Consider the following 23,035-nt stretch of genomic DNA (forward strand, 5'->3'; position numbering starts at 1 on the left):
GGAGTCTGCAAATATTGTCTCATAAGAAAATAAGCAGTGGAACACATTTCTCATATACAGAGAGCACACAAAAGAATCAATACAAGTGAACACAGAGAGAATGTAAATTCAAGAGTTAATATAAATAGGGAAAATGTTAGTATGCATGGAGATGGATGGAGAATGAATATGTGAGTCCTCATGGTTCCTAATATTCACAAGGAGATAGAATATACTAGTCCCACATAAAAGGATTTTATAGAAAGAAGCAAGGACTTTGGATACATAAGGCTGAAGAGGAAGCCCCTGAGTACTTTTGTATAGGTATATAGTCCATCTTCATAGTGATGGGTTATCATTTTATCAACATAATTACTGATAAAAGAATGAATATATATTCTCTAGGAAAGAGGCTAGGCCAGTTTCAATCTGAGTATGTATAGAGAGATATAGAGAAAATATATGAATGTTTTCATATAAAAGATATAATCTCATATATATATATATTAGGATATATGTATATATTTTTTCGTATAGAATTATGTAAGAATGGTTCAGCCCTGAAAAAGAGGAAGAGGGAGAATGGAAGATTCCTCCCTTACATGAATCTCCAGAGGAAATATTTGAGTACTGATAGATCAGCATATACAAAGCTATGGGGTATTAAAGTGGGGGACAGTGGTCCATCAGGACCCAGAGGAGGGGGTCGGTGGGCATCAGTCCTGTTCCCTGGCATTCCCTCCCCCCATCCCAGCTCCCTAATTGGCCAGAGCTAGGTAACACCACAGGCAGTTCTAGGCACTTGTTGCTATGGGGAGGGGGGAGTGCGTGGGTGCAGGGAAGATGAAAGAAATCAATTGGTTATCAGGGGGAGAGATGCTGTCTCCAAGGCAACGGGTGAGTGGGATGTGTGCTGGGGCCCAGGCAAGAAGCAGCAGGATTGGCTGGATGGAGACTCGTGCCTGGCCAAGGTAGGTGCTGACGTCATCGGCCAAAAGCACTGGGTGGGGGTGGGGAAGGGATTGCAACTTGCCCAGAATCAGTTCCCTTTGCTCTCTTAGGACCCCTAGGGCTTGGAATAGATATCTGAGAGGGAAGAGAAGCCAGGGGAACCGCCCAAAGCCTTCCCAAGGCCTAGGCCCCTGAGCATGGGAGAGCAGGGGTCGGCAGACATAAGTCCCAGACATCAGGATTCCTGCCCATTCTAAGGAAATGGCGCCCAACTGGTCCCTAAGAGACCTTGTCATTACACCCCACCCTGGGCTCTAAGGTGTTACAGACCCAGTGAGATGGGGGAGAATATATATATATATATGACTAGAGAAAATATGGGGACACATGGATATGGATTGAGAATGAATAGGTGAGTACTCATGATGCCTAATACCAATGAGGAGACAGAATCTACTACCACGTAAATTGATTTATAGAAAGAACAAAGGATTTCTTGTACATAAGGTAGAAAAGAAACGGAGTACTTTAATAGAGAAATATATGACTATAGATTTAACATTGTAAAAAGAATCCTTCATCAATTATACAGAGGATTAGGGAGAATGGAAAATTCCTCTCTTACAGGAATTTCCAGAGGAAATATTTAATTACTCATAGATAAGCATATAGAAAGACCAGAGTTATTCAAGTGGGGGGCAGTGGTCCATAGGGACAAAGAGGAGGGGTTCTGAGGGCATCAGTCCTGTTCCCTGGCGTTAACTCCCCCTATTCGGGCTCCCTGATTGGCCAGAGCTAGGTAACGCCACAGGCAGCTAGAAGCACTTGTTTCCATGGGGAGGGGGGAGTGCGTGGGTGCAGGGAAGATGAAATGAAATAAATTGGTTATCAGGGGGAGAGATGCTGTCTCCAAGGCAACGGGTGAGTGGGATGTGTGCGGGGGCCCAGGAAAGAAGCAGCAGGATTGGCTGGATGGAGACTCGTGCCTGGCCAAGGTAGGGGCTGTCGTCATCGGCCAAAAGCACTGGGTTGATTTGGGGAGGGGGGTGTCCCTTGCCCAGAATCTGTTCCCTTTGCTATTCTAGGACACCTAGGGATTGGAATGGATATATGAGAGGGTGGAGAGGCCAGGGGACCTACCCAAAACCCTCCAGAGGTCCAAACTCTTAAGCAGAAGTGAAAAGGGATCAGAAGACATAAGCCACAGACCGCAAGATCCCAGCCCATACTAGGGAAACGGTCCCCAATTGGCCTTTATAGTGGCGCAGTGGATAAAGCATGGGCCCTGGATTCAGGAGGACCTGTGTTCAAATCTGACCTCAGATACTTGACACTAACTACCTGTGTGACCCTGGGCAAGTCACTTAACCCTCACTGTCCTGCAGTAAAAGAAAAAGAAAAAGGGGGAAAAGGAATCCCAATTGGCCCTAACAAGCTCTTGACATGACACCTCCCTTGGGCTTTAAAGTGTGACAGTGCCAGGGAGATGGGGGAGAGAGGGGCCCAGTCTCTTTCAGGAGGCAAGTCCATGGAACCCCCGGGCTTTTTTCCAGTCATTAGGGCTACAATCAGGAAAGAGCTTGGTGGTTGGGGTCATCCCCAAAAGAAAGCATTCCACTCACCAGCAGGGATTTCTCACCTGGGATTTGGCAACTAGATGACTTCTTTAGGTGGGGAAGGTTGAGAACAGACAAGGGGGTAGAATCTGGCAATTAGATTGGAAGTTTGCATGCAATGGAGGGCCAGCAGAGGCCTAAGAGCTCATCTGCTCCCACCTCCTCCCAGGACAAAAAGATAATTGAGCTCAAGGGAAGGGCAGGGACCTGGTCAAGGTCACAGGACCAGTAAGGGGAGACCCAGGCCTGGCACCCACATCTCCCTTGCCTGGCAGCCGACCTGGCTTCCATCTTGGCCTGTTCCTCCTCTGACAGCCAAGATTCAAGATCCAAAGGTGCCTAGGCAAGTGCTCTCTAGGAGCAGATGGGCAGGTTCCCCAAAGTGCTAGAGGTTCTGGGTGTCTTCAGGTAGGATAGGTAATGGTTAAGGAAAGGGCCAATCCAGCTCCCCTCCAGCACCAACTCTGGGGCAGCCTGGCCTACAGAGTGAGATGGCTGAGCATGGGAGAGCACTACACCCTCTTTGCAGGGCTCTCTTCCACCTGAGAAAGGGGGACCTGCTCTCAGCAGAGCCGGCCTACTGGAGGTGTTAGCCTAGGGAAGTTACAGCTTTCAGCCCTCAGAGTCCTCCATGCTTAGTGCGAGAAAAGGAGTGATTTTAACATGCTAGGTATGGCAGCAAGTCCAAAGCCTTGGTCAAAGGAGGCCAGCCCTAGAAAGGCAGGGATCTAGAACTGCTTGGGGGAGGTGCGCTGGGGGGTAGTTGGGCTTTCAGGGATTGGAAGGAAGGGAAAGATTATCTACAGAACAGATGGAGGAAAGTGCCAGCTTTGCAAAGGGATGTTGATGCCTGGACTGGGGAAGGGGCCCTGGGACTAAGGTCGAAAAGAGAAGCCCAAGTCAACCCTTGGGTACCATTTCCTTTGCCTACCCGGGCAGAGAGATCAGTTGGGTTCTGACCACCAGGGAATTGGGCTTCTCCCGAGCAGCCTCCAGGACACCTACCCCTGGGGATGTCTCCTGATGCAAACTACCTCAAGAGGTCAGAAGCAGGAGCCAAAACCAAGAGTTTGTCAAATGAGCCCAGAAATAGAGGCGAGCAAGAGCAAGTTCACTAGGACAGCTAGAAACACTTCCTCAACAGGTGTGCACTGGTTGGATCAAATCCTCTAGTGAATTGAAAGCTAAAGGAAAGCACCACTCAGAAAGGTGGGACCTGCCCTAAACACACTCCAATCTTCCCTATTCCAAAACTGTGAGCAATGATAGAATAATGGGATGCAAGTTAAGACATAAACACAGTTGGACACATGCTCACACACACACAGAAAGACAAAGTGCCACGGTTATAACCCCTCCCCAACACACACACACACACACACACACACACACACAATTTGGTGAACCTCTGGTACCATTATTTTATAAAATATTTTAATCTGTATCACCTACGGTTGATGAGGAGAAAAAGGGAATGTCCAGGTTCTTCAGAAAGATCTAATGGACTTGGGAGGTTTGGAGGATGTTTAGAGAATGGCAAAGCAATCAAGAACTTAAAATTCCTGAGGAAAATCTCAAGGGAAAAAGGCAGAATATATGGCCCTACATATGTAACTTTTGTTAGATGAGCATCCCGTTCTTTCCTGAGTATTTGGACATGGAAGCCTAGTGACCCTTCTCACTATATCCATGCATGTGAGTACTGCTGCTTTCTCTTTCTGTATTCATAGGAATGCGTATTCTTCCCTAATCTCTTGAGGTTCATAATTTACTACTCCTATATACTCTCTATAAATGAGTAAAAATTTGGAGTTCCCCCATGTACCCTAAGGAATTATACACACACATAGGAGAAATTAGAAAAAAATTATACATTCATACATCAATATATATTAACTCATATATACATGTTATATATACCTGTATATATATATATATATATACACACACACACACACATACTATATTGTCCTTGTAGACTCAGACATGATTTTTCCTTTATCCTCTCTGTGTTGGACTATATGAGAATTCCTTGGTTCTTTCCCCATTTCCATAGAAACACCTCGTTAGTAAACACCCATTACCCCCTAATTTATGCACATATTTTTAACTATATTCCTATATATTAGTATACATATACTTCATGTGTATGTCGACTGGAGTCTGCAAATATTCTCTCACAAGTACAGAAGCAGGGGATCACCTTTCTCATATACAGAGAGCAGACAAAAGAATTAATACAAGTGAAAACAGAGAGAGAATGTAAATTCAAGATTTAATATGAATGGATATGGATGGAGAGTGAATATGTGAGTCCTCATGATTCCTAATATTCATGAGGAGATCTAATATACTAATCACATAAAAGGATTTATGGAAAGAAGCAAGGACTTTGGGTACATAAGGTTGAAGAGTAAGCCCCTGAGTACTTTTGTATAGGTATATAGTCGATCTTCATAGTGATGGGTTATCATTTTATCAATTTAATCACTGATAAAAGAAGGAATTTATACTGTCTAGGAAAGAGGCTAGGCCAACGGATATAGGAATATGAATATAGAGAATATATGGAAAATATATTAATTTTTCACAAAAAAGATATAATCTCACATATTCATATAGCATTATCTTACAATGGTTCAGCCATGAAAAAGAGGAAGAGGGAGAATGGAAGATTCCTCCCTTACATGAATTTCCCGAGGAAATATTTGAGTACTTATAGATCAGCATACAGAAAGGCCAGAGGAATTAAAGAGGGGGGCAGTGGTCCATCAGGACAGACAGGAGGGGGTCTGAAGGCATCAGTCCTGTTCCCTGGCGTTGCCTCCCCCAATTCGGGCTCCTTGATTGGCCAAATCTAAGTAACACCACAGGCAGCTCGAAGCACTTGTTGCTATGAGGAGGTGGGAGTGCGTGGGTGCAGGAAAGATGGAAGAAATTCAATTGGTTATCAGGGGGAGAGATGCTGTCTCCAAGGCAACGGGTGAGTGGGATGTGTGCTGGGGCCCAAGCAAGAAGCAGCAGGATTGGCTGGATGGAGACTCGTGCCTGGCCAAGGTAGGTGCTGACGTCACCAGCCATCAGCAATGGGTAGGGGTGGGGAGGGGTGCACCTTGCCCAAAATCCATTCCCTTGACTCTCTTAGGACCCCTAGGGATAGGAATGGATATCTGAAAGGGTACAGAGGCCAGGGGACCTACCCAAAACCCACCAGAGGTCCAAATTCCTGGGCAGAGGAGAAAAGGGATCAGCAGACATTAGCCCCAGACCCCAGGACCACAGCCCATACAAAGGAAACAGTCCCCAATTGGCCCTTACAAGCAGTTTTCATAATACCTCCCTTGGGCTTTAAGGTGTGACAGTGCCAGGGAGATGGGGTACCAGGGGCCAAGTCTGTTTCAGGAGGCAAGTCCATGGAATGCCAGGGCTTTTATTCCAGTCTTTAGGACAACAATAAGGGAACAGCTTGATGGTTGGGGGCTGCCCCAAAGGAAAGCATTGAAAAGAAGTGATTTGAATGTGCTAGATATAGTAGCAAGTCCAAAGTCTTGGGTAAAGGAGGCCGACCCCGGAGAGGCTGGGATCAAAAAGTGCTTGGGGAAGCTAAGCTGGGGGGTAGCAGGGCTTTCCGTGATGGGAAAGGAGGGGAAGATCATTCACAAAACAGAAGTGGGAAGCGTCATGTGTAAAAGGGGAACTGCTTGGGCTGCAGAAAAAGTATGCTGGGAATCTAGGAGGAAAAAGAAGCCCCAAATCTCCATGACCAGAGCTCTTGTGACCTTTCCTATCATGGGCAGCTCATTGGAGTTAAGCCCCCCAAGAAAAGAGGGCTTCTCCCCCAACCTACCCAGGTGAGCCTTATGGACACCTACCCCTGAGGTCTCTCCTGCTGCAGTCTGCCTAAAGAGGCCAGAAGCAGGAGCCAACCCCACCTGTTTTCATTGAGGTGAGAAATGGAGACCAGCTTCACTAGGAGAACTAGAAACACTTGGTCAACAAGCCCACACTCATGGGAGCCAATACCGTAGTTAATAGAAGGAAAGCACAAAGCAGAAAGGTGTGGCCTACAATAACAGACACACCAGTCTGACCCACTCCAAAGCCTCTTAGGACACACACACACACACACACACACACGCAAACCAATACACACATACACACAGAAAGACATAAGCTCCCACATTTGTATAAACTCATGAAGCTTTGGTACATTTGTATCATAACAATATTTTAATCTATATCAAGTAGTAATCTTGATTAGGAGACACAAGGGAATGTCCTGAAGGTCTTCAGAAACAGAAAGTTGGGAGGTGGGGCACAGAATGGCAAAGCAAGCTGAGAACCTTAACTCTTAAGGAAAATTTCATGGGAAAAAAGGCAGAATATTTGGCCTGAGACAAGTTGTCTTCCATGAGCACTCCTATCTTCCATGTCTCTTTGCACATGGATGAGGACTCACCTCTTCTCTCACTAAATGCATACATCTCAGTGCTGAAAGGTTTTCTTTCTGTATTCATGGGAATGAAAATTCTTCAAAACCCCACTGAAGTTCATATTTAGCATACCTAGACCCTGTCTATAAATGAATTAAAAATATGGTTTCTCCCCATGGATTCTAGGGAATCAGACACACATGCATATATACACATATACGAAAATTTATAAATTCCGTATACTTACATATATATAGATATATATTATATTTTCCCTTTTTGATCAAATGCAAGATTTTTTATATTTCCTCGCTATATGTTGGCCTATAAGAGGATTCCTAGGGCCTTTCCCTATTTTGGTAGGACTACCGCATTTGCAAATACTCATTCCCTCCCTGTTCCTCTATGTACAAATACCCATATTCTTTGGCTATATCCCTATATAGGAGGACACATGCACTGTGTTTGTACATTAACTGGAGTGTTCCAATATTCTCTAACAAGTACAGAAGCAGTGGAATACTATTCATATATACGTAGGGCAGAGAGGAGATTCAATATATGGGCATATATAGAGGATATATAGATATAGATATACACACATACATACATACATACAAGAATATATATATATAGAGAGAGAGAGAGAAAATATGGGTACTCATGGATATGACTTGAGAGTGAATATATGAGTGCTGATTATTCCAAATATTCCTGACGAGATGGAATGGACAAGTCATAAGAAGGGTTTTATAGAAAGAGCCAAAGACTTCCTATACATAAGATTGAAGAGAAACCAATTGAGTACTCATGTATGAATATATTTTGTCTTCATATAGGTGAGCTATATCATATATGATCAATATAATTATATAAGCAGGAATTTATACTCTGTAGGAGAGGGACTTGGCAACCTTCTATATGAGTCTGAATAGAGAGAACGTATCTAATATATGAATTCTTTCATATAAAGGATATAATCACATTTATATAATTATACATTTTTAATATTATGAAGAGAATGATTCAGCCTTTATAAAGAGGAATAGAATGGAAAATTCCTCCTTTACATAAATCTACAGATGAAATAGTTGAGCCCTCTTGGACAAGAATAGACAAAACCCAGGGGTAGAGAAAAGAGTGGACAGAGGGCCGATTGAACAGATATCCTGGGGTTGCCAGGTATCAGTGCTGATCCCTGGGGTCCCCTCCCCCCTTCTGGGATCCAGGATTGGCCACAGCCAGGTAACACCACTGGCATCTCAAGCCACTTGTAACTGAGGGGAGGGGGGATGCTTGGGAACAGGAAGGGGGAAATGACACCAATGGGATTTGAGAAGCAGAAATGCTGTTTCCAAGGAGACAGATTATTGGGATGCCAGGGCGGGAGCACAGGAGAGAAGACTGGATTGGCTGGAATAAGACTCCAGCCTCACCAAAGGTAGGCAATGACGTCACCGGCCATAAGCACTTTGCCAAAGGTGAGGGTTGGGGGTGAAGAGGGAGGGGTTGGCCTTGCCCAGACTCTGCTCTGCTTGGTTCTCTGAGGACCCCTAGGGCTGGGAGTGGATGTCAGAGAGGGAAGAGAGGCCACAGGAACTACCCAAAGCCTACCTAAGGCCCAGGCTCCTGAGCATGGGAGAGCAGGGGTCAGCAGACATGAGTCCCAGACCTCAAGACTCCTGCCCATGCTAAGGAAATGGTGCCCAACTGGTCCCTAAGAGACCTTGTCATTACACCGCCCTGGGCTTTAAGGTGTCCAGACCCAGTTAGATGGGGGAGAACGTATACATATGAATATAGACAATATAGCTACCCATGGATATGAATCGAGAGTGAATAGCTGGGGGCAGCTAGGTGGCGCAGTGGATAGAGCACCAGCCCTGGTGTCAGGAGGACCTGAAATCAAATCCGGCCTCAGACCCTGCACTAGCTGTGTGACCCTGGGCAAGTCACTTAACCTCAATTGCCTCATTAAAAAAGAAAGAGAGAAAGTGAATAGGTGAGTACTCATGATGCCCAATATCAATGAGGAGATAGAATCTACTACCACATAAATGGATTGATGGAAAGAACAAAGGATTTCTTGCACATAAGGTAGAAAAGAAAGAACCTGAGTACTTTAGGAGAGAAATATATGACTATAGATTTAACATTATAAAGAGAATCCTTCATCAATTATAAAGAGGATTAGGGAGAAAGGAAGATTCTTCCCTTACATGAATTTCCAGAGGAAACATTTGATTACGCATAGATAGGAATATTGAAAGACCATAGGTATTAAAGTGGGGGGCAGTGGTCCATTGGGACAGAGAGGAAGGGTTCTGAGGGGATCAGTCCTGTTCCCTGGCGTTAACTCCCCCCATTCAGGCTCCCTGATTGGCCAGAGCTAGGTAACGCCACAGGCAGTTCTAGGCACTTGTTGCTATGGGGAGTGGGAGTGCGTGGGTGCAGGGAAGATGAAATGAAATCCATTGGTTATGAGGGGGAGAGATGCTGTCTCCAAGGCAACGGGTGAGTGGGATGTGAGCTGGGGCCCAGGCAAGAAGCAGCAGGATTGGCTGGATGGAGACTCATGCCTGGTCAAGGTAGGTGCTGATGTCACCAGCCAAAGCACTGGGTGGATTTGGGGAGGGGGGTGCACCTTGCCCAGAATCAGTTCCCTTGACTCTCTTAGGACCCCTAGGGCTTGGAATGGATATCTGAGAGGGTAGAGAGGGCAGGGGACCTACCCAAAACCCACCAGAGGTCCAAACTACTGAGCAGAGGAGAAAAGGAGTCTTCAGAAATAAGCCCCAGATGCCAGGACCCCTGCCCATACTAGGGAAATGGTCCCTAATTGGCCCTTACAAGACCTTGTCATTACACCTCTTTTAGGCTTTAAAGTGTGATAGTCCTAGTGCAATGGGGAGGGGGAGCAGTCTTTTTCAGGTGGCAAATCCATGGAGTCCCACAGCTTTTTTTCCCGTGTTTAGGGCTATAATAGGGGAAGAGCTTGCTGGGAAGCTTGCTGGGGGCTGCCCCATAGGAAATCATTTCACTCACTAGCAGGGATTTTTCACCTGGGTTTTGGCAACTAGGTGACTTCTTTTTTTAAATTTTTTTTTATTATTTTTTTTTTGTGAGGCAATTGGGGTTAAGTGACTTGCCCAGGGTCACACAGCTAGTAAGTGTGTGTTAAGTGTCTGAGGCCGGATTTTAACTCAGGTACTCCTGACTCCAGGGCCTGTGCTCTATCCACTGCGCCACCTAGCTGCCCCAGGTGACTTCTTTAGGTGGGGAGGATTGAGAATGGACAAGGGGGCAGAATCTGAAAATTAGATTGGAGGTTTGCATGCAATGGAGGGCCAGCAGAGGCCTAAGAAGTCATCTGCTCCCACCTCCTCCCAGGACAAAAATATAATTGAGCTCAAGAGAAGGGCAGGGACCTGGTCAAGGTCACATTTCCAGTAAGGGGAGACCCAGGCCTGGAGCCCACATCTCTCTTACCTGGCAGCTGACCTGGCTTCCATCGTGGCCTGTTCCTACTCTGACAGCCAAGATTCAAGATCCAAAGCTCCCTAGGCAAGCGCTCCCTAGAAGAAGATGGGCAGGTTCCCCAAAGTGCTAGAGGTTCTGGGGGTCATCAGGTATCATAGCTAAGGATAAAGGAAAGGGCCAATCCAGCTCCCCTCCAGCGCCAACTTTGGGGCAGCCTGGCCTACAGAGTGAGATGGCTGAGCATGATAAAACACTTTGCCTTCTTTGCAGGGCTTTCTTCCACTTGAGAGAAAGGGACCTGCTCTCAGCAGAGCCGGCCTACTGGAGGTGTTAGCCTAGGGAAGTTACAGCTTTTCAGCCTTCAGAGTCCTCCATGCTTAGTGAGAGAAAAGGAATGACTTGAACGTGCTACATATGTAAGCAAGTCCAAAGCCTTGGTCAAAGGATGCCAGTCCTGGAGAGGCAGAGATCTAGAACTGCTTGGTGGAGGTGAGGGGGGGCAGGCAGTTGGGCTTTCAGTGATTGGAAGGAAGGGAAAGCTTATCTACAGAACACATGGACGAAGGCATCAGCTCTGCAAAGGGATATTGATGCCTGGGCTGGGGAAGGGGACCTGGGACTAAGGTCGAGAAGAGAAGCCCAAGTCAACCCTTGAGTACCATTTCTTGGCCAACCTCGGGCAGAGAGATCAGTTGGGTTCTGACCACCAGGGAATTGGGCTTCTCTCCAGAAGCCTCATGGACACCTACCCCTACATACATGGTTTTTCATATAACCTCCCTCTGTTGGACTATATGAGAATTCCTTGGTTCTTTCCCTATTTCTATAGGAGCACCTCATTTGTAAATACTCATTCCCCCTTTTATGCCCGTATACATTGCCTATATTCCTATATATGAGATGTATACATATACATCATGTGTATGTCAACTGGAGTCTACAAATATTCTCTCACAAGTAAAGAAGCAGTGGAACACTTTTCTCATATACAGAGAGAACACAAAAGCATCAATACAAGTGAACAGAGAGAGAATGTAAATTCAAGATTTTGTGGGAATAGGGAAAATGTCGGTACTCATGGATATGGATGGAGAGTGAATATGTGAGTCCTCATGATTCCTAATATTCATGAGGAGGTAGAATATACTAGTCACAGAAAATGATTTATAGAAAGAAGCAAGGATTTGGGGTACATAAGGCTGAAGAGGAAGTCCCTGAGTACTTATAGGTATAAAGTACATCTTCATATTCATGGGTTATCATTTTATCAGTATAATGACTGATAAAAGAAGGAATATATACTGTCTAGGAAAGAGGCTAGGCTGGCTTCATATGAGTATAAATATAGAGAATAGAAAATATATGAATTTTATTATATAAAAGATAATCTCATATGTACACACACACATACACATATAGAATTCTCTTAAAATGGTTCAGCCATGAAAAAGAGGAAGAGGGAGAATGGAAAATTCCTCCCTTACATGAATTTCCAGAGGTAATATTTGAGTACTTATAGATCAGCATATAGAAAGGCCAGAGGGATTAAAGAGGTGGGGCAGTGGTCCATCAGGACAGAGAAGAAGGAAGGGGTCAGTGGGCATCAGTCATGTTCCCTGGCATCCCCTCCCACCATCCTGTCTCCCGGATTGGCCAGAGCTAGGTAACACCACAGGCAGCTCAAGGCACTTGTTGCTATGGGGAGGAGGGGTGCGTGGGAGCAGGGAAGATGAAAGAAATCCAATTGGTTATCAGGGGGAGAGATGCTGTCTCCAAGGCTACAGGTGAGTGAGATGTGTGCTGGGGCCCAGGCAAGAAGCAGCAGGATTGGCTGGATGGAGACTAATGCCTGGCCAAGGTAGGGGCTGACGTCACCGGCCATCAGTACTGGGTGGGGTTGGGGAGGGGGGGTGCAACTTGCCCAGAATCCATTCCCTTGACTCTCTTAGGAAACGTAGGGCTAGGAATGGGTATCTGAGAGGGTAGAGAGGCCAGGGGACCTACCCAAAACCTACCAGAGGTCCAAACTCCTGAGCAGAAGAGAAAAGGGATCAGCAGACATAAGCCCCACACCCTGGGACCCCAGCCCATACTAGTGAAACGGTCCCCAATTGGCCATTACAATTGGGCAGTGGATAAAGCACGGACCATGGATTTAAGATGACCTGAGTTCAAATCTGGCTTCAGAGATTTGATACTCACTACCTGTCTGACCCTGGGCAAGTCACTTCACCGTCACTGCCCTGCATTAAAAGAAAAAGAGAAAGGGAGAAAAAAGGAATCCCAATTGGCCCTTACAAGCCCTTGACATGACACCTCCCTTGGGATTTAAGGTGTGACAATGCCAAGGAGATGGGGGAGAGAGGGGCCCAGTCTCTTTAAGGCGGCAAATCCATGGAACCCCAGGGCTTTTATTCCAGTCTTTAGGGCTACAATAAGGGAACAGCTTGATGGTTGGGGGCTGCCCCAAAGGAAAGCATTGAAAAGGAGTGACTTGAACATGGTAGATATGGTAGCAAGTCCAAAGCCTTGGGCAAAGGAGGCAGGCCCTAGAGAGGGAGGGATAAAGAAGTGCTTGAGGGAGCTGGGCTGGGGGGAAGCTGGGCTTTCAGTGATGGGAAAGGAGGGGAAGATCATCCACAAAATGCAATTGGGAAGTGTCATGTGTAAAAGGGGACCTGCTTGGGCTGCAGAAAAGTATAATCTAGGAGGAAAAAGAAGCCCCAAATCTCCATGACCAGATCTCTTGTGACCTTTCCTATCATGGGCAGCTCATTGGGGTTCTGCCCCCCAAGGAAAGAGGGCTTCTCCCCCAACCTGCACAGATGAGCCTCATGGACACCAACCCCTGAGGTCTCTCCTGCTGCAGTCTGCCTAAAGAGGCCAGAAGCAGGAGCCAACCCCACCTGTTTTCATTGAGGTGAGAAATGGAGACCAGCTTCACTAGGAGAACTAGAAACACTTGGTCAACAAGCCCACACTCATGGGAGCCAATACCGTAGTTAATAGAAGGAAAGCACAAAGCAGAAAGGTGTGGCCTACAACAGCAGACACACCAGTCTGACCCACTCCAAAGGCACTGAGGACACACACACACACACACACACACACACACACACACACACACGAAGACATAAGCTCCCACATTTGTATAAACTCACGAAACTTTGGTACAATTGTTTCATAACAATATTTTAATCGATATCAATTAGTAATATTGTTTAGGAGACACAAGGGAATCTCCTGAAGGTTTTCAGAAACAGAAAGTTGGGAGGTGGGGCACAGAATGGCAAAGCAAGCTGAGAACCTTAACTCTTAAGGAAAATTTGATGGGAAAAAAGGCAGAATATTTGGTCTTAGACAAGTTGTCTTCCACGAGCATTCCTATCTTCCATGGCTCATTGCACATGGATGAGTACTCACCTTTTCTCTCCATCCATACATCTCAGTACTGAAAGGTTTTCTTTCTGTATTCATGGGAATGAATATTCCTCAAAATCCCACTGAAGTTCATATTCTAGCATACCTCTCTATAAATGAATTAATAATATGGATTCTCCCCATGGATTCCAGGGAATCAGATACACACAAGCATATATATGTAAAAATTTATAAATTCCGTATACTTACATATATAGATATATTTTATATTTTCCCTTTTTACTCAAATGCCTGGTTTTTCATATATCCTCGCTATATGTTGGCCTATATGAGAATTCCTAGGGCCTTTCCCTATTTTGTTAGGACTGCCTCATTTGCAAATACTCATTCCCTCCCTGTTCCCCTATGTACAAATACCCATATTCTTTGGCTATATCCCTATATAGGAGAACACATGCACTGTGTTTGTACATTAACTGGAGTGTGCCAATATTCTCTCACAAGTACAGAAGCAGTGGAATACTTTTCAGATATATGGAGGGCAGAGAGGAGATCCAATATATGGGAATATATAGAGGGAATATATATATATATATATATACAAGAATATATATATGAATAGAGAAAATATGGGAACTCATGGATATGAATTGAGAGTGAATATACGAGTGCTGATGGTTCCCAATATTCCTGAGGAGATAGGATGGACAAGTCATAAGAAGGGTTTTATAGAAGGAGCCAAGGACTTCCTGCACATAAGGTTGGAGAGAAACCAATTGAGTACTCATATATGAATATATTTTGTCTTCATATAGATGAGTTATGATATATGATCAGTATAATTATTTATATAAGCAGAAATTTATACTCTGTAGGAGAGAGACTTGGCAATCTTCTATATGATTCTGAATAGAGAGAATATATGCAATATATGAATTCTTTAATATAAAGGATATAATCACATTTATATTATTATATACTTTTAAGATTATAAAGAAAATGATTCAGCCTTTAAAAAGGTGAAAGGAGAGAATGGAAAATTCCTCCTTTACATGAATCTCCAGATGAAATAGTTGAGCCCTCTTGGATAAGAATATACAAAACCAAGGGGTACTGAAAAGGGGGGACAGTGGGCACACTGGACAGACAACCTGGGCTTGTTAGGCATCGGTGCTGGTCCCTGGGGTCCCCTCCCACTTTCCAGGCTCCAGGATTGGCCACAGCCAGGTAACACCACTGGCAGGTCAAGCCACTTGTAGCTGAGGGGAGGGGGGAATGCGTCAGAACAGGGAGGGGGAAATGAGACCAATGGGGTTTGAGGGGCAGCTGTGCTGTTTCCAAGGAGACAGATGAGTGGGATGCGGGGGTGGGAGCGAAGGAGCGAAGTGTCCATTGGCTGGAATGAGACTCCAGCCTCACCAAAGGTAGGAGTTGACATCACCGGCCATCAGCACTTGGCTGCCCGTGAGGGTTGGGGGCGAATAGGGAGGGGTCGGCCTTGCCCAGACTCTGCTCTGCTTGGCTCTCTGAGGAGCCCTAGGGCTGGGAGTGGATGTCAGAGAGGGAAGAGAGGCCAGGGGAACTGCCCAAAGCCTACCTAAGGCCCAGGCTCCTGAGCATGGGAGAGCAGGGGTCAGCAGACATGAGTCCCAGACATCAGGACTCCTGCCCATGCTAAGGAAATGGCACCCAACTGGTCCCTAAGAGACCATATCATTACACCCCCCTGGGCTTTAAGGTGTTACAGACCCAGTGAGATGGGGGAGAATATATATATGAATAGAGAAAATATGGGTACCCATGGATATGAATTAAAAGTGAATAGGTGAGTACTCATGATGCCTAATACCAATGAGGAAATAGAATCTACTACCACATAAGTTGATTTATGGAAAGAACAATGGATCTCTTGTACATAAAGCAGAATAGGAAGAACCTGAGTAGTTTACTAGAGAAATAGATGACTATAGATTTAACATTATAAAGAGAATCCTTCATTAATTATAAAGAGGATCGGGGGCAGCTAGATGGAGCAGTGGATAGAGCACCGGCCCTGGATTCAGGAGGACCTGAGTTCAAATCAGGACTCAGACACTTGACACTTACTAGCTGTGTGACCCTGGGCAAGTCACTTAGCCCTCACTGCCCCCCCCCAAAAAAAAAGGATTAGGGAGAATGGAAAATTCCTCCCTTACATGAATTTCCAGAGGAAACATTTGATTACTCATAGATAAGAATATAGAAAGACTAGAGGTATTAAAGTGGGGGGCAGTGGTCCATCGGAACATAAAGGAGGGGGGTCTGAGGGCATCAGTCCTGTTCCCTGGCATTCCCTCCTCCCATTCGGGCTCCCTGATTGGCCAGAGCTAGGTAATGCCACAGGCAGCTCCAAGCACTTGTTGCTATGGGGAGGGGGGAGTGCGTGGGTGCAGGGAAGATGAAATGAAATCCATTGGTTATCAGGGGGAGAGATGCTGTCTCCAAGGCAACGGGTGAGTGGGCTGTGTGCTGGGGCCCAGGCAAGAAGCAGCAGGATTGGCTGTATCCTGCCTGGCCAAGGTAGGTGCTGACGTCACCAGCCATCAGCACTGGGTGGGGGTAGGGAGGGGGGTGCACCTTGCCTAGAATAGGTTCGCCTGACTCTCTTAGGATCCATAGGGCTTGGAATGGATATGAGAGAGGGCAGAGATGCAAGGGGACTTACCCAAAACCCACCAGAGGTCCAAACTCCTGAGCAGAAGGGAAAAGGGACCAGCATACATAGGCCCAGGACCCCAGCCCATAGTAGGGAAAGGGTCCCCAATTGGCCCTTACAGTGGTGCAGTAGATAAAGCATGGCCCCTGAATTCAGGAGGGCCTGGGTTCAAATCTGCCCTCAGACACTTGATACTAACTAGCTGTGTGACCCTGGGCAAGTCACTTAACCCTCATTGCCCTGCAAAAAAATGGAAAGAAAGGAATCATAATAGGCCATTACAAGCCCTTGACCTGACACCTCCCTTGGGCTTTAAGGTGTGACAGTGCCAGGGAGATGGGGGAGAGAGGGGCCCAGTCTCTTTCAGGAGGCAAGTCCATGGAACCCCAGGGCTTTTTTCCAGTCGTTAGGGCTATAATCAGGGAACAGCTTGATGGTGGGGGGCTGCCCCATAGGAAAGCATTCCACTCACTAGCAGGGATTTCTCACCTGGGCTTTGGCAACCAGGTGACTTGTTTAGGTGGGGAGGGTTGAGAACAGACAATGGGGTGGAATCTGAAAATGAGCTGGGAGGTTTACATGCAATGCAGGGCCAGCAGAGGCCTCAGAGGTCATCTGCTCCCACCTCCTCCCTGGACAAAAAGATAATTGAGCTCAAGGGAAGGGCAGGGACCTTGTCAAGGTCACAGATCCAGTAAGGGGAGACCCAGGCCTGGAGGCCACATATCTCTTACCTGGCAGCTGACCTGGCTTCCATCTTGGCCCATTCCTTCTCTGACAGCCAATGTTCAAGATCCAAAGCTCCCTAGGCAAGTGCTCCCTAGGAGCAGATGGGCAGGTTCCCCAAAGTGCTAGAGGTTCTGGGTGTCTTCAGGTAGCATAGCTAAGGATAAAGGGAAGGGCCAATCCAGCTTCCCTCCAGCACCGACTTTGGGGCAGCCTGGCCTACAGAGTGAAATGGGTGAACATGATAGAGCACTATATGTTCTTTGAATGGCTTTCTTCCACTTGAGAAAGAAGGACCTGCTCTCAGCAGAGCCTGCCTACTGGAACATTTTCCTGGGGTTTGGGGGTGTTAGCTTGGGCAAGTAACAGGTTCTCTGCCCTCTGAGTCCTTCAGCTTTAGTGAGAGAAAAGGAGGGACTTGAACATGCAAGTCCAAAGCCTTGGTCAAAGGTGGCCAGCCCTTGGCGGCAGCTAGGTGGTACAATGGATAGAGCACCGGCCCTGGATTCAAGAGGACCTGAGTTCAAATCCAGCCTCAGGCATTTGACACTTACTAGCTGTGTGACCCTGGCCAAGTCACTCATCCCCAATTGCCTCACCAAAACAACAACAACAAAAACAAAAACAAAAACAAAAACAAACAAACCAAACAAACCAAGGAGGCCAGCCCTGGAAAGGCAGGGATCTAGAACTGCTTGCTTGGTGGAGGTGAGCTGGGGCGGGGTAGTTGGGCTTTCAGTGATAGGAAGGAAGGGAATGTTTATCTACAGAACAGATGGACGAAGGCATCAGTTCTGCAAAGGGATATTGATGCCTGGGCTGGGAAAGGGGCCCTGGGACTAAGGTCAAGAAGATAAGCCCAAGTCAACCCTTGAGTATCATTTCCTTTGCCAACCTGGGCAGAGAGATCAGTTGGGTTCTGACCACCAGGGAATTGGGCTTCTCCTCAGTAGCCTCATGGACACCTACCCCTGGGGATGTCTCCTGATGCAAACTGCCTCAAGAGGTCAGAAGCAGGATCAAAACTCAAGAGTTTGTCAAATGAACCCAGAAATAAGGAGAGCAAGAGCAAGTTCACTAGGACAGCTAGAAACACTTCCTCAACAGGTGTGCACTGGTTGGATCAAATCCTCTAGTGAATTGAAAGCTAAAGGAAAGCACCAGTCAGAAAGGTGGGACCTGCCCTAAACACACTCCAATCTGACGTATTCCAAAAATATGAGCAATGATAGAACAACGGAATGCAAGTTAGGAAATAAACACAGTTGGACACATGCTCCCCCACACACAGAAAGACATAAGGTGCCACAGTTATAACCCCTCCCCACCACACACACACACACACACACACACACAAATTGGTGAACCTCTGGTGGTATAATTTTATAAAATATTTTAATCTGTATCAGCTAGTATTGATGAGGAGAAAAAGGGAAAGTCTAGGTTCTTCAGAAAGATCTAATGGACTTGGGAGCTTTGGAGGATGTTTAGAGAATGGCAAAGCAGTCAGGAACTTAAAATGTCTGAGGAAAATCTCAAGGGAAAAAGGCAGAATATATGGCCCTACATATGTAACTTATGTTACATGAGCATCCCTATCTTTCCTGAATATTTGGACATGGAAGCCTAGTGACCCTTCTCACTATATCCATGCATCTGCGTACTGCTAGTGTCTCCTTCTGTATTCATAGGAATGCATATTCTTCCCTAATCTCTTGAGGTTCATAATTTAGTACTCATATCCACCCTCTAAATGAATAAAAATTTGCAGTTCACCCATGTACCCTAGGGAATCAGATATATACATATGAGAAATTACAAAAACCCTATACATTCATATCTCTATATATTAACTATCTATTTATATATCCTATTGTGTAGACATATATACTATATTGTCCCATTTATACTCATACTTGGTTTTGCATATATCCTCTCTCTGTTGGAATATAGGAGAATTCCTTGGTTCTTTCCCTATTTCTATAGGAGTACCTCATTTGCAAATACTCATCCCCCCCTTATGCCCATATTCTTTGACTCTATTCCTATACATGAGTATACATATACTTCATGTGTATGTCAACTGGAGTCTGCAAATATTTTCTCACAAGTACAGAAGCAGCAGATCACTTTTCTCATATACATAGAGCACACAAAAGAATCAATACAAGTGAACACACAGAGAGAATGAAAATTCAGGATTTTATGTGAATTGGGAAAATGTCCGTACTCATGGATGTGGATGGAGAGTGAATGTGTAAGTCGTCCTGATTCCTAATATTCATGAGGAGATCAAATATACTAGTCACATAAAAGGATTTGTAGAAAGAAGCAAGGACTTTGGGTACATAAGGCTGAAGAGGAAGCCCCTGAGTACTTTTGGATGAGTATATAGTAGATCTTCATATTGATCAGTTATCATTTCATCAATATAATCACTGATAAAAGAAGGAATTTATCCTCTCTAGGAAAGAGGCTAGGCCAGTTTCTATATTTATATAAATAGAGAGAAAATTTAGAAAACTATGATTTTTCTTATATAAAAGCTATAATCTCATACATACATACATATACATATATATACATATATACATATATACATATATATATGCATAGAAATACGTAAAAATGGTTCAGCCATGAAAAAGAGGGAGAGGGAGAATGGAAGATGCCTCCCTTAAATGAATTTCTAGAGGAAATATTTGAGTACTTATAGATCAGCATATAGAAAGGCCAGAAGCATTAAAGAGGGGAGCAGTGATCCATCCGGACAGAGAGGAGGGGGTCTGAGGGCATCAGTCCTGTTCCCTGGCATTCCCTCCCCCCATTCCGGCTCCCTGATTGGCCAGAGCTAGGTAACGCCACAGGCAGTTCTAGGCACTTGTTGCTATGGGGAGTTGGGAGTGCGTGGGTGCAGGGAAGATGAAAAGAAATCAATTGGTTATCATGGGGAGAGATGCTGTCTCCAAGGCAATGGGTGAGTGGGATGTGTGCTGAGGCCCAGGCAAGAAGCATCAGGATTGGCTGGATGGAGACACATGCCTGGCCCAGGTAGGGCCTGATGTCACCGCCCATCAGCACTGGGTGGGGATAGAGAGGGGGGTGCAACTTGCCCAGAATGAGGTCCCTTGACTCTCTTAGGACCCCTAGGGCTTGGAAGATAGCTGAGAGGGTGGAGAGACCAGGGCACCTCCCCAAAACCCACCAGAGGTCCAAAGTCCTAAGCAGAAGGGAAAAGGGTAAGTAGATATAAGCCCCAGACCCCAGGACCATAGCCCATACTAGGGAAAACATCCCCAATTGGCTCTTACAAGCCCTGATCATTATACCTCCCTTGGGCTTTAAGGTGTGACAGTGCCAGGGAGATGGGGGAGAGAGGGGCCCAGTCTCTTTCAGGAGGCAAGTCCATGGAACCCCAGGGCTTTTATTCCAGTCTTTAGGGCTACAATAAGGGAACAGCTTGATGGTTGGGGGCTGCCCCAAAGGAAAGCATTGAAACTGAGTGACTTGAACATGCTAGAAATGGTAGCAAGTCCAAAGCAAAGGAGGCCGGCCCTGGAGAGGCAGGGATCAAGAAGTGCTTGGGGGAGCTGGGCTGGGGGGTAGCAGGGCTTTCAGTGATGGGAAAGGAGGTAAAGATCATCCACAAAACAGAAGTGGGAAGTGTCATGTGTAAATAGGGGACCTGCTTGGGCTGCAGAAAAGTATTCTGGGAATCTAGGAGGAAAAAGAAGCCCCAAATCTCCATGACCAGAGCTTTTGTGACATTTCCTATCATGGGCAGCTCATTGGGGTTCTGCCCCCCCCCAAGGATATAGGGCTTCTCCCCCAACCTACACAGATGAGCCTCATGGACTCCAACCCCTGAGGTCTCTCCTGCTGCAGTCTGCCTGAAGAGGCCAGAAGCAGGAGCCAAACCCACCTCTTTGTCATTGAGGCCAGAAATGGAGGAGACCAGCTTCACTAGGAGACCTAGAAACACTTGCTCAACAGGCCCACACTGATGAAAGCACAAGGCAGAAAGATGTGGCCTACAATAACACACACACCAGTCTGCCCCACTCCAAAGCCACTGAGGACACACACACACACACACACACACACACACACACACACACACACACACAAACAGAAAGACAAAAGCTCCCACATTTGTATAAACTCATGAGCCTTTGGTACAATTGTTTCATAACAATATTTTACTCTATATCAATTAGTAATCATGATTAGGAGACACAAGGGAATCTCTTCAGGGTCTTCAGAAACAGAAAGTTGGGAGGTGGGGCACAGAATGGCAAAGCAAGCTGAGAACCTTAACTCTTAAGGAAAACTTGATGGGGAAAAAGGCAGAATATTTGGCCTGAGACAAGTTGTCTTCCACGAGCACTCCTATCTTCCATGTCTCTTTGCACATGGATGAGTACTCACCTCTTCTCTCACTATATCCATATATCTCTGTACTGAAAGGTTTTCTTTCTGTATTCATGGGAATGAATAGTACTCAAAACCCCTCTGAAGTTCATATTCTAGCATACCTCTCTATAAACAAATTAAAAATATGGGTTCTCCCAATGGATTCTAGGGAATCACACACACACACACACACGTGTGTGTATGTGTGTGTACATATATATGAGAATTTATAAATTCAGTATACTTAATATGTATATATATTTTTCCTTTTTACTCAAATGCATGATTTTTCATATATCCTCACTATATGTTGGTCTATATGAAGATTCCTATGGCCTTTCCCTATTTTGTTAGGACTACCTCATTTGCAAATACTCATTCCCTCCCTGTTCCTCTATGTATAAATGACCATATTCTTTGACTATATCCCTATATAGGAGGACACATACACTGTGTTTCTACATTGACTGGAGTGTGCCAATATTCTCTCACAAGTACAGAAGCAGTGGAATACTTTTCAGATATACGGAGGACAGAGAGGTGATCCAATATATGGGCATATATAGAGGGAATATATATATATATATATACATATATATATATATATACACGAATATATATATGAATAGAGAAAATATGGGTACTCATGGATATGAAGTGAGAGTGAATATATGAATGCTGATGGTTCCCAATATTCATAAAGAGATACAATGGACAAGTCAAAATGAAGGGTTTTATAGAAAGAGCCAAGGGCTTCCTGCACATAAGGTTGAAGAGAAACCTATTAAGTACTCATATATAAATATATTCTCTCTTCATATATATGAATTATCATATATTATCAATACAATTATTTATATAAGCAGGAATTTATCCTCTGTAGGAAAGAAACTTGGCAACCTTCTATATGAATCTGAATAGAGAGAATATATACAATATATGAATTTTTTAATATAAAGGATGTAATCACATTTATATAATTATATATTTTTAAGATCATGAAGAGAATGATTCAGCCTTTATAAAGAGGAATAGAGAGAATGGAAAATTCCTCCTTTACTTGAAACTACAGATGAAATACTTGAGACTTCTTGGATAAGAATAGACAAAACCCAGGGGTAAAGAAAAGGGGGGACAGTGAGCCCACTGGACAGACAACCTGGGGTTGCTAGGCATCAGTGCTGGTCCCTGGGGTCCCCTCCCTCCTTCTGCGCTCCCGGATTGGCCACAGCCAGATAACACCACTGGCAGCTCAAGCCACTTGTAGCTGAGGGGAGGGGGAATGCGTGGGTGCAGGGAGGGGGAATTGAGACCAATGGGGTTTAAGGTGCAGCGATGCTGTTTCCAAGGAGACAGATGAG

The 23,035-nt window shown here is 45.3% G+C and overlaps 1 long non-coding RNA gene across 1 annotated transcript in view; it reads left to right on the plus strand.

Moving 5' to 3' along the window:
• The first annotated feature begins 848 nt into the window (after nucleotides 1-848).
• The window catches only part of LOC122733368, a 41,412-nt gene continuing 19,225 nt past the window's right edge, over nucleotides 849-23,035 (plus strand). The window contains exons 1-2 of the long non-coding RNA XR_006353826.1: nucleotides 849-950; nucleotides 1,823-1,925. This is a non-coding gene — a long non-coding RNA (uncharacterized LOC122733368). The remainder of the gene's footprint in view (nucleotides 951-1,822; nucleotides 1,926-23,035) is intronic.

This window comes from Dromiciops gliroides, chromosome X (genome assembly GCF_019393635.1).
Source record: "Dromiciops gliroides isolate mDroGli1 chromosome X, mDroGli1.pri, whole genome shotgun sequence".
Lineage (NCBI taxonomy): Eukaryota > Metazoa > Chordata > Mammalia > Microbiotheria > Microbiotheriidae > Dromiciops > Dromiciops gliroides.